Source organism: Sorex fumeus, unplaced genomic scaffold (genome assembly GCF_029834395.1).
Source record: "Sorex fumeus unplaced genomic scaffold, SorFum_2.1 ptg000075l, whole genome shotgun sequence".
Lineage (NCBI taxonomy): Eukaryota > Metazoa > Chordata > Mammalia > Eulipotyphla > Soricidae > Sorex > Sorex fumeus.
In genome coordinates, this window is record NW_026606132.1 from 17,837,964 (window position 1) to 17,848,847 (window position 10,884).

Here is a 10,884-nt window from a genome sequence, read left to right on the forward strand (position 1 = left end):
TTGATGGTGATAGGTCTGTTCAGGTATTCCAGGTCTTCTTGGTTCAGCCTTGGGAGTCTGTAGGAGTCTAGGAATTTATCCATTTCCTCGAGGTTTTGATGTTCCGTGGCATAAAGCTTTTCAAAGTACTCCCTGAGGATCCTTTGAATTTCTGTAGTTTCTGTTGTAATGACCCCCTTTTCATTTCTGATTCGGCTTATTAGGGTTTTCTCTCTCCCTTTCTTTGTGAGTTTTGCTAGGGGCTTATCGATTTTGTTAATTTTCTCAAAGAACCAGCTCTTGGTTTCATTGATCTTTCGGATTGTTTTCTGGGTTTCCATCTCATTAATCTCTGCTCTGAGTTTTATTATTTCCTTCCTCCTGTAAGGGTTGTGCTCCTTTTGTTGTTCCTTCTCCAAGTTCTTAAGCTGTGAGGTTAGTTTATTTATGTGGGCTCGCTCCTCCTTTCTGAGGAATGCTTGTAGAGCTATAAACTTTCCTCTTAAGACCGCTTTTGCTGTGTCCCATAAGTTTTGGTAACTCGTGTCTTCATTTTCATTCATTTCTAGGAATCTTTTGATTTCCTCTTTAATTTCCCGTCTAAGCCACTCATTGTTTAATAGCGCACTGTTTAATTTCCAGGTGTTTGATTTAGTTTTCTGTTTTTGTGTGTGATTTACTTCTAATTTCAGCGCATTGTGGTCTGAGAAGATTGTTGATATAATCTCTATCTTCTTAATTTTATGGAGGCATGTTTTGTGGCTCAGCATGTGGTCTATCTTGGAGAACGTTCCATGTACGCTTGAGAAGAATGTGTATTCAGCTTTTTGTGGATGAAGTGTCCTGTATATATCTACTAAGTCCCTTTCTTCCATTGTTTCCCTCAGATGAAGTATGTCCTTGCTAAGCTTGAGTCTGGTTGATCTATCAAGAGGTGACAAAGCGGTGTTTAAGTCTCCCACTAGTATTGTGTTGCTATCGATGTCTTTTTCCAAATCTATGAGTAATTGTTTTAAGTATTTTGCTGGTCTCTCATTAGGTGCATATACGTTTATTATTGTAAGTTCTTCCTGTTGTACAGATCCTTTGGTCAATAGGAAATGGCCTTCACTGTCTCTTATGACCTTCTTCACTCTGAAGTCAATGTGGTCTGATATTAGGATAGCTACCCCAGCTTTTTTCTGGGAGCTGTTTGCCTGTAGGATTGTTTTCCAGCCTTTGACTCTGAGTCTGTGTTTGCTTTGACTATTGAGATGTGTTTCTTGCAGGCAGCAGAATGTTGGGTTCAGTTTTCTGATCCATCCTGCCACTCTATGTCTTTTAATTGGTGAGTTTAGCCCATTGACATTGAGAGAGATTATTGTTATGGGATTTTGTCCCATTGTTCTGTTGAAATTTGGTGTATTTGAGGGGCCTGTCTTGCCTTAAAGTAGCCCATTTAGTTGTACTTGTAACCATGGTTTTGAGTCTATGAAGTTCCTGAGCTGTTGTTTGTCTGTGAAACTGTGTGTTGTTCCTTCTATTATGAATGAGAGTCTCGCTGGGTAAAGTATTTTTGGAGAAGCATTTATTTCATTGAGTTTTTTCACTATGTCCCACCACTGTTTTCGGGCCCTGAGGGTTTCATCAGAAAAATCAGCTGTGAATTTTAAGGATGCTCCTTTGTAAGAGATTTCTTTCTTCGATCTTGCTGCTTTCAGAATTTTGTCTCTGTCTAAGGTTTTGGTCATTTTGATCAGGATGTGTCTTGGGGTATTTTTATTCGGATTTCTTCTAGCCGGTACCCTTCGGGCCTCCTGGATGTGGTCACAAGTTTTCTTCAACTCTGGAAACGTTGTAGCAATGATTTCTTTGACAGTTTCTTCTTCATCAAGGTTTTCTTCCCGTCCCTCTGGGACTCCAATAATTCTTATGTTACCCCTCTTGGCTTCATCACGATCTTCTCTTGCCATCTGTTCTCGAACTGTGAGTCTCTTTTCCATTTTCTGCTGTTTTCTGATAAGACTCTGAACTTGATCTTCGAGCTCACTGATTCTGTTCTCAGCCGCTGTTACTCTGCTGCTGAGGCCTTCCACTGTGGTTTTCAATTCGGCTACCAGGTTTCTCAGGTCCGACATTTCCAATTGCATTTTCCTCATTTCTGCCTTCAACTCCTCTTGTCTTTTATTGGCATTGGTTTCCATTGTTTCTTTTAGTTCCCTAAGCATCCTGAGTAGCTCCATTCTGAATTCCTTGTCAGAGAGGTTGTCTAACGCTATAGTACTGTTGGTGTCTTCTGGGCTAGCTTCGTGAATAAGAAAGTTTGGTGGGCTTTTGCGTTGCTTGACCATTGTGACCAGTGTGGTTTGGTCCTTCACACTCGCTGCTACTGTTCTGGTTGAGTGAGGAGAGACTGCCAGGAGCCGTTCAGCTTTGTTGCTGCTAGATGCGCCTCTTCTACCTTTCTGGGTCTAACCTTCTTCTGAATCAGGCGTTATTCTTTGTTTTATAACTGATATTGAGTGAAACTTTTGGAGGAGTTGCTATTTACTACTGAGCTTGTATAGCTATTTTCCAACAGAACTTTTGTTGGAAATGGAGTAGGCGAGTGGAATTTTCTTGAATTGTAGTAGAAGAGGTGAGAAATTTTGGTAGGTATTAGGTAACAAGTTGATGAAAAGGATGAAAGGATGAAGGTCCTAATTGCTTGGAGTGATTGATATACCTGCGTCCGCGTAAGCGGCCGCCGGCCCGGAAGCAGGCCACGCCCACTTTTTGGAGGCCACGCCCCTTTCTTTGAGGCCACGCCCCTAGCCAGTCCCAGGCCACTCCCTCCCAGGATCCTGAGTTCGCTCGGCGGGCGGCGCTCAGGGGCGGGGCTCCGCTGGGCTCATCCAACCCACCTGGATTGGGGGCCGGTCGGAGCTGGTCGCGCGCTGGGGCTGGGGGCTGGGTTCTGCGCTGTCCTCCGGCGGCGGGGCTCGCTCGGCGGGCGGCGCTCAGGGGCGGGGCTCCGCTGGGCTCATCCAACCCACCTGGATTGGGGGCCGGTCGGAGCTGGTCGCGCGCTGGGGCTGGGGGCTGGGTTCCGCGCTGTCCTCCGGCGGCGGGGCTCGCTCGGCGGGCGGCGCTCAGGGGCGGGGCTCCGCTGGGCTCATCCAACCCACCTGGATTGGGGGCCGGTCGGAGCTGGTCGCGCGCTGGGGCTGGGGGCTGGGTTCCGCGCTGTCCTCCGGCGGCGGGGCTCGCTCGGCAAGGAGGTTATTTTCTTGTAGAATTCTATTAATGTCTTGTATGTCCTGGATATTAATCTCTTATCAGATGGGTATTGGGTAAATATTCTTTCCCATTCTGTGAGCTCTCTCTGTATTTTGAAGACTTTTAAGATTGATGCTTTTTCTTTTCTTTTTTTATTTTTTGCCTTTTGGCTCACACCCAGTGATAATCAGGGGTCACTCCGGGCTCTGCACTCAGGAACCACACCTGATGGTGCTGGGGGGACCATATGGGACACCGGGATCGAACCCAGGTCAGCCGTAGGCAAGGCAAATGGCCTACCCGCTGTGCTATCACTCCAGCCCGAAGACAGATGCTTTTTTTTTGTTTGGTGGGGGGTAGGATTTGGGGCCACACCTTGAAATTCTCAGGAACTACTACTGGCTCTGTGCTCAGGGATCACTCCTCGTAGTGCTTGGTAGGGTATATGTTGTAATGGGAATTGAACTAGAGTCATTTGCATGCAAGTCAGATGTCCTAACCCCTTGTACTATCTCTCAAACTTGCTTGATGCTTTTTTTCCCCTGCCAATTCTCCATTCTTTGTGCTTCAAAATTCATGTCTGTAAATGAAGTTTAAAGGTACCAGATTGGCACTCCTACTAGGGGTTTTGTGCTCCTACGATGAAAGAACCTATGTAAAAGGTCCTGGACCAATCGCTTCCATCTCTGACCTCAAGTTCAACTACAATGAGAAAGTTGTACTAGACAATATCTCAGTTGTAATATTGTAGTTTCTGTGTGTTCTGAGAACTATAACGTGGCATTGTGTATATATTCTATCTCCATATTTCTATGGCTCCTTATTGGAAGAGGTTGTGTTTTCTTGATTTAACTTACTTTTGCAATGGTGAGCAGGGCTGTCAATTAGCAGGATGTAGCAGTTATCCTGAGGAGAATTGAGGATGATTTAGATCTGGTGGTAGGATAGTATCAAGATTATGAGAAGTGATCAGATTGTAGTTGATTTAAAAAATTAGACAGATGGGATATTATTTCAGGTGGAGCCTCTAAAGTACCTACACAATGCACAACTCTCATGCTTTGGTTAAAGGAATTGTAAACTTTGAGTACCGTGTTATATTCTCCCAACTGTGGGGTGCAGAATTAGAAATAGCAACCTGGTTACCTGATTTTTATCCAGATAAACCCACTCTTAGAAAGATATCTGGGGGAAACTATATCCTAAAAATATCCTAATGCACCTAAAAGCTTCTAAGAGGAATTAAACCCTGGATATTTTTCCCTTTTATATTTTTAGTTCAAAGTTATATTTTCATTAGCCACATATTGAAATATGTGCACTGGGACCACATAGGGTAACCAAAGGGAAAACAACTGTGAGGACATAAAAAAGAAAGATTTCAATAACACAATGCAAATGAGAAAACACGTGTGGCAACATCAATTTGCGGTTGTTATTTTCCAGCTAAAATCAGGTGCATTGCCAAAAAGTCACAGGTGTACATGGCGTGTAAAACCAAGCGAATGCAAAGCAAAATGAGTTTTAGCTAGTACAGTATTTTTTGTGTGTGGATAGGCGAGAGTATGTGTCATACCCAGTGGTAGACAGGGCCTGTTCCTGGGACTGTGGTCAGCGGTCATTTCCAGTGGTGCTCAGGTGACCATATTTGGTAATGGACATAAAACTAGATCAGTCACATGCAAGACAAGCTTCTTAAACCCTGTACTATTTCTCTGGCCTTATCTGGTCCTTTTATTAATTCTTTACAGAGGTTGCATGCCATGTAATTACAGTTTTAGACACTGAAATTTTTTTTTCTTTTTGGGTCATACCAGGCAATGCACATGGGTTACTCCTGGCTCATACACTCAGGAATTACTCCTGGAAATGCCCAGGGGATCATATGGGATGCTGGGAATTGAACCCGGGTCAGCCACGTGCAAGGAAAATGCCCTACCCGCTGAGGTATCACTCCAGCCCTAGATACTGGAAAATTTAAGGAAAGAAATGTCACTAACTCCAAAACCTAAAAAAGAGAGTTGGGAGAGGATGGAAGAGAAGGAGTCACGAAACACGGGAAGCTTCTGTTCTTAGTTTCTGTATGACATTTCATTATGGTTATACGTGATTGGATTCACATTGGTGATTTATTCGGTTAAAAATGTAGGGAGAATAAAAATGGTTTTTGAATCAATAATGTTACTGTTAACAGAAATGCCAAACATATATACAGATCATTCTTTGCCTTAAAAAATATTTTAATTAACTTTGTCTTGCACTGAAGGCTTCTGGTCCAGGGCTTAATTGATATCTGAAACATCTTTCTCACCCTACTTACTCCCAAGCTCTGTCTCAAGTCCTAACAATGAAGGGTATCTGTGTTAATATTTATTTCAGGTTGAAAAGTCTTCTTGTACTTACACATATCCTACCAATTGCTTCTGAAGGGAAGTCAGTTAATTTGGATCTTTCTTCCTTCTCTCTGTATGTGTCTGTGTGTGTGTATGTATGTGTGTGTGTGAGCCTTCCCCCTGGCCCCTTAGACTATTTCTCTACTTAGGTATTTAGTAATTTGATCAGATCAGACTAGGTGTGTTAACATTTGTCTGTGTCATGGCCTTATTTACATTGCCTGAGGGGGTCACCAAAGTTTTCTCAACTTTAATGATTATATAAAATCAAAATTCGGAAAATTTCAGGCATGACATTTTCAAATATTCTAGTTATTCTCTTTTCTACTTATTGAGCCCCAAATATGTTGTTGTTAGATTATAATATTTCATATCTCTATTTTATTTAATCTTTTATTATCTCAATTATTTATATGACAGACTATTGATCTATATTTAAATACATTTGGGGCTGGAGCGATAGCACAGCGTGTAGGGCGGCCGACCCGAGTTCGATTCCCAGCATCCCATATGCTCCCCTGAGCACCGTCAGGAGTAGTAACTCCTGATTGCAGAACCAGGAGTAACCCCTGTGCACTGCCAGGTGTGACCCAAAAAGCAAAAGAAAAAAACCAAATGCATTTAATTCTGTCATCTCCAATCTCCTGTCAAATTCATGTGACGGAGTTTGCAATTCAGTGTTGTACTATTCAGTTCCAGGATTTTCATTTAATTCTTTTTGATTCATTTTCTTCTGCATATACTGCTTATTTAAGACATTTTTCTTCAACACTTTTCATACAATTTTTATTTAAAAGTTTGAGGTTAATTTTAGAAACTGCTGTTAAAACTTTGCTGAATCTAACATCTGGGTTATTTGAAATTTGGTTTCTACTAATTTCATGGACATGGATTACATTTTTCTATTTCTTTCCCATCTAGTATTGCTTTAAATCGTTTTGGAAGTGCACAAGTAAGTGTTCGCATATAGTATTACTTTAAATTATCTTTAAAGTATAAAAGCAAGTGACATTTGACTAATATATAGATCCATGTCACCGTCACAAAGTATAGGACATTTTTTTTGTAACCTTAATAGGTACCTTTGTGCTTCTTCCCTTTTATTCTCCATTTGCAACCCTTTCCTCAGACAACTACTATTCAGTCATTTATACAGAGTAGGGCTGGAGCAATAGCACAGCAGGTAGGGCGTTTACCTTGCACAGGGCCGACCTGGCCAACCCCAGTTGGATTTCTCCACCCCTCTCGAGAGCCCCTGAGAGTATCTCACCCACAGGGCAGAGCCTGGCAAGCTCCCCATGATGTATTTGATATGCCAAACACAGTAACAAAGAGTCTCACAATGGAGATATTACTGGGCCTACTCTAGCAAATTGATGAACAAAGGGAGGACAGTGCTTCAGTGCTACAGATTAAACTTTATAAGAGTTTACCATTGAAAAAGCAATATTTTTCCCTTATTATGTTATTTAATAATATTTAAGATCTATGCATATCGTTGTATGCAACCATAGTTTTTATTATTAAGCTAATTTTTATTAGTGAGCTAATAAAACGAATATCCCACATTTTATTTATCATTCATCTTCTGGTGGAAATTTGGGCCCTTTACAGCTTGGTGTTATTATGACCCCAGATTACTACCAATACTTGAAAAAAAATGTTTGTGTGCAAAGGGGGCTTCATCTCTCTTATGCAAATCCCTAGAGGTAGGGTTGTTAAATCAGTTTGTTAAGTAATTCAGTTTTGATGGGGCTTCCCAAGCTTCCCAAGTACCAGGAGCCTGAGGACACTTCTCAGAGATTGACTGATCTGTGGTGCTGGGGAGTACTTGCACCATCCTGGTAGTGCTGGAGGCATCTCCAGGGCCACGGCTGGTGGTTCTCAGGAACCTCCAGGGCTGCAGGAAGCTGTGCTGGGGTAATCATGTAATACTGGAATAAAACCTGGGTCAGCCACATGTAAGGCCTGCTCCTTCATCCCTATACTGTCTCTTTGGTGCCTCTTCGTTTAATCTTATAAGAACCTTCCAACATCTTTACTACAGACATGGAAGGATTTCACATTCTCACCTACCATGTGGGAATGTCTTCCACATCCTTGACAACACTTGGGATGATCTTCTTTTTAATATTCAAAATAAGTGGCAATGCAGTCTTTCTGATCTACTCTAACATCCCTTAGCTTCAAAGTTTTTATGCATCTTTACTGATCTTAAATCCAAGATCTTTGGTAAACCTTGATGAGTCTTATCTTGTGTATATTACACTCAAACCTGTCCACTGACTCGTGGAGGACTAGTTTATATTTCTATAAATCTCCCCCTCCACTTCACCTTCTCTTCTCTGTTATCTACTCACCTAGATTCCAGCTGCTTTTGACGCTTTAAACTCTTATCTCTGCATCATCAGCTCAGCGTGACTGTCTGGCTCTCCTGAATGGTGCAGTGTTGTTTGTAATATTCCCCACAGTGGGAGAGCACAATAACCATAGGACTTAACTCACCATTTTTTTGTTTTGGTCTTCCTCTGAGAATACGATATGTGTTGCCTTTTGTCAAATAAGTGAAAATAGTTGTCTCCTATAATTTTTCCACCTTATATTATCTTTAGGAGGGGAGGTGTTTTAATCATACTGTATCACAACCAAAAATAACATTTTAGGATTTTCATTTTTGTTTTTCGTCCTACTGTTGAAAAACTTCATGGTATCATACATTTTTTTTATTATTATTCGTTGTGCTGGAGTCTTCCAATCCGGAAGATCAAGTTGTTCATTCCAATTAGTTATTTACTTAAAAAATTTTCCTTTCGTTGTTTTTTCTTTCTCAAATTAATATTTTTTTTCTTTTTGGGTCACACTCAGCAATGCTCAGGATTTACTCCTGCCTCTGCACTCAGGAATTACTCCTGGCGGTGCTTGGGGGACCATATGGGATGCCGGGGATTGAACCAAGGTCAGCCACATGTAAGGCAAATGGTCTATCCGCTGTACTATCACTCCGGCCCCCCATAGAATTAATATTTTTAACGAAAGCATTGAGATTTATGCTAATGGTAATGATGAAGTTTTATGCATAAAGTGTTCTAACACTACATCCACCACCAGAATGTCAGCCTCATTCCACCAATATTCCATGTTCCCCTTCAGTCCATTCCACCCTTAAAAATCTGGTAAGAATATTCCTTACCTACTTTTAACCCTCAGCTCTTGTCCAGCATGATCATCCCCAGCTAGTAGGTAAGGGATGTCCTTGGTAACCTTTCAGTATCAATATTGCTAAACCACAATGCCCAAAAGAGGAGAGAGAGAGAGAGAGAGAGAGAGAGAGAGAGAGAGAGACAGAGAGAGAGACAGAGAGAGAGACAGAGAGAGACAGAGAGAGACAGAGAGAGGGAGAGAGAGGGAGAGAGAAGAAAAAGCACCTGATTGCCATAGAGGCAAAGAGGGGGTGGAGGTGGGGGGATGATGGGAGGGAATCTGGGGACATTGGTGCTGCAAAATGTACATTGGTGGAGGGCTGAGTTTTGGAATACTGTATGACTGAAATCCAATCGTGAACAGCTTTGTAATGGCCTATCCCACAGTGATTCAATGAAAAAAGATTTTAAAAATCTGGTAAGATCAATTCCATAGACTATTGCCTTTGACCACTGGTTATCCCCTTCCTGGGCTCTATTATATACAACATATAAGAGAGATCATTCTGGATATGTCCTCGTGTTTCTGGCTGACTTCACTCTAGATCTATCCACAGTGACAAATTGCATTATTTCATCTTTTCTTAGAATTGAGCAGTAGTCTATTGTGTGTATACAACACAACTTATTTATCCACTAATCTCTGTTCTTGGATTCTTTCCTTGTTTCCAGATCTTGGCTATTGTGAGTAGAGCTGTAATAAACATAGGAGTGCAAATGTTTTTTCAAAATAGCATTTTGAAAGATAGATGCCAAGAAGTAGTATTGCTGGATCATATGACAGCTCAATTTTGTGCCTTTTGAGAAATCCCCATACCATCTTTTTGCAGAGACTGATCGAACAGTGGATGAAGGTTTATTTTCCCTATATCTGTGTCAGTACTGGCTGTGTTTGTTAATTTTTATGTGTACCAATATCACTGGTGTGAGGAGAGATCTCATTGTTGCTTTGATTTTCATTCCCTGGTTATATGTGATGAAGAACATTTTGTTCTATACCTATTAGCCATTTGTCATCATTGAGGAAGTGTCTGTTCATCTATTCTCCCCATTTGGGGCAGATTGTTTGTTTGATTTATTTTGTTGCTAAGTTTGATGATTGCCTTATATCTTTAATATTCACCTTTCGTCATATGAGTGATAAGTAAATATTTTCTCCCTGTCTGTGGAGCATCCTTTTATACCAGTCCTCATTTCCTTTGTGGTACAGGAACTTCTTAATTAGATGCAGTCCCATTTGTTTATCTTTGCTTCCATTTGCTTGGTCACTGGCATTGAGGGTAATCCTAATGTCAGTGTTTTCCTTGGTGTGATTATATAGATTCAGGTCTGAGTTAGAGGTGCTTCATCCATTTTGAACTGATTTTTGTGTAAGACATAAGAGAGTAGTTTGAGTTCCTTATTTTGCATGTGGATGATCAGTTCCCAACACCATTTGTTGGAAAGATCCATTTCACACACCTAGCTCCTTTGTCAAAGATTAGCTATTCATATACCTGAGGGTTTATTTCTGGACTCTCAAGTATATTCCATTGGTCTGATAGTCTGTCTTTTTTCCAACACCACACTGTCTTGTTACTATAGCTTTACAGTATAATTTAAGATTTGGGAAGAAAAGTCTACCATCTTCTTTCTTTTTAGGGTTGCTTTGTCTATTTGGGGGTTTATTGTTCTTAATACTATTTATTAACAGTATTTGGTTTATGTTTCTAAAAACTTTCTTATGTGCTGGCTTTGTCAGCACATATACTACAATTGGAACGATATAGAGGAGATTAGCATGGCCCCTGAGCAAGGAGGATACGCAAATTCGTGAAGCGTTCCATATTTTAAAAATAAATAACTAAAAAACTTTCTTATGAATTATCATAGAGATTGAATTGAATCAGTATAGCACTTTGGGTAGGGTTGCATTTTGACAGTGTTAATCCTTCCAATTCATGAGCAAGGGAATGTGCTTCTGTTTCCTTCTGTCTCCTTCCATTGCTTTTAAGGAGGACTTAAAGCTTTCTGCGTATAAGTGATCCATCTCTTTGTTAAGCTAATTCCCAGCACTTGAATTCTTGTAAATAGGA

The 10,884-nt window shown here is 41.0% G+C and overlaps 1 non-coding gene across 1 annotated transcript; it reads left to right on the forward strand.

Annotated features, from left to right (window-relative positions):
• The first annotated feature begins 10,534 nt into the window (after positions 1 to 10,534).
• On the forward strand, positions 10,535 to 10,641 carry LOC130038486 (U6 spliceosomal RNA). Its single transcript, XR_008794713.1, has one exon. It is a non-coding gene; the product is annotated as a U6 spliceosomal RNA (small nuclear RNA).
• The last annotated feature ends 243 nt before the right edge of the window (positions 10,642 to 10,884 follow it).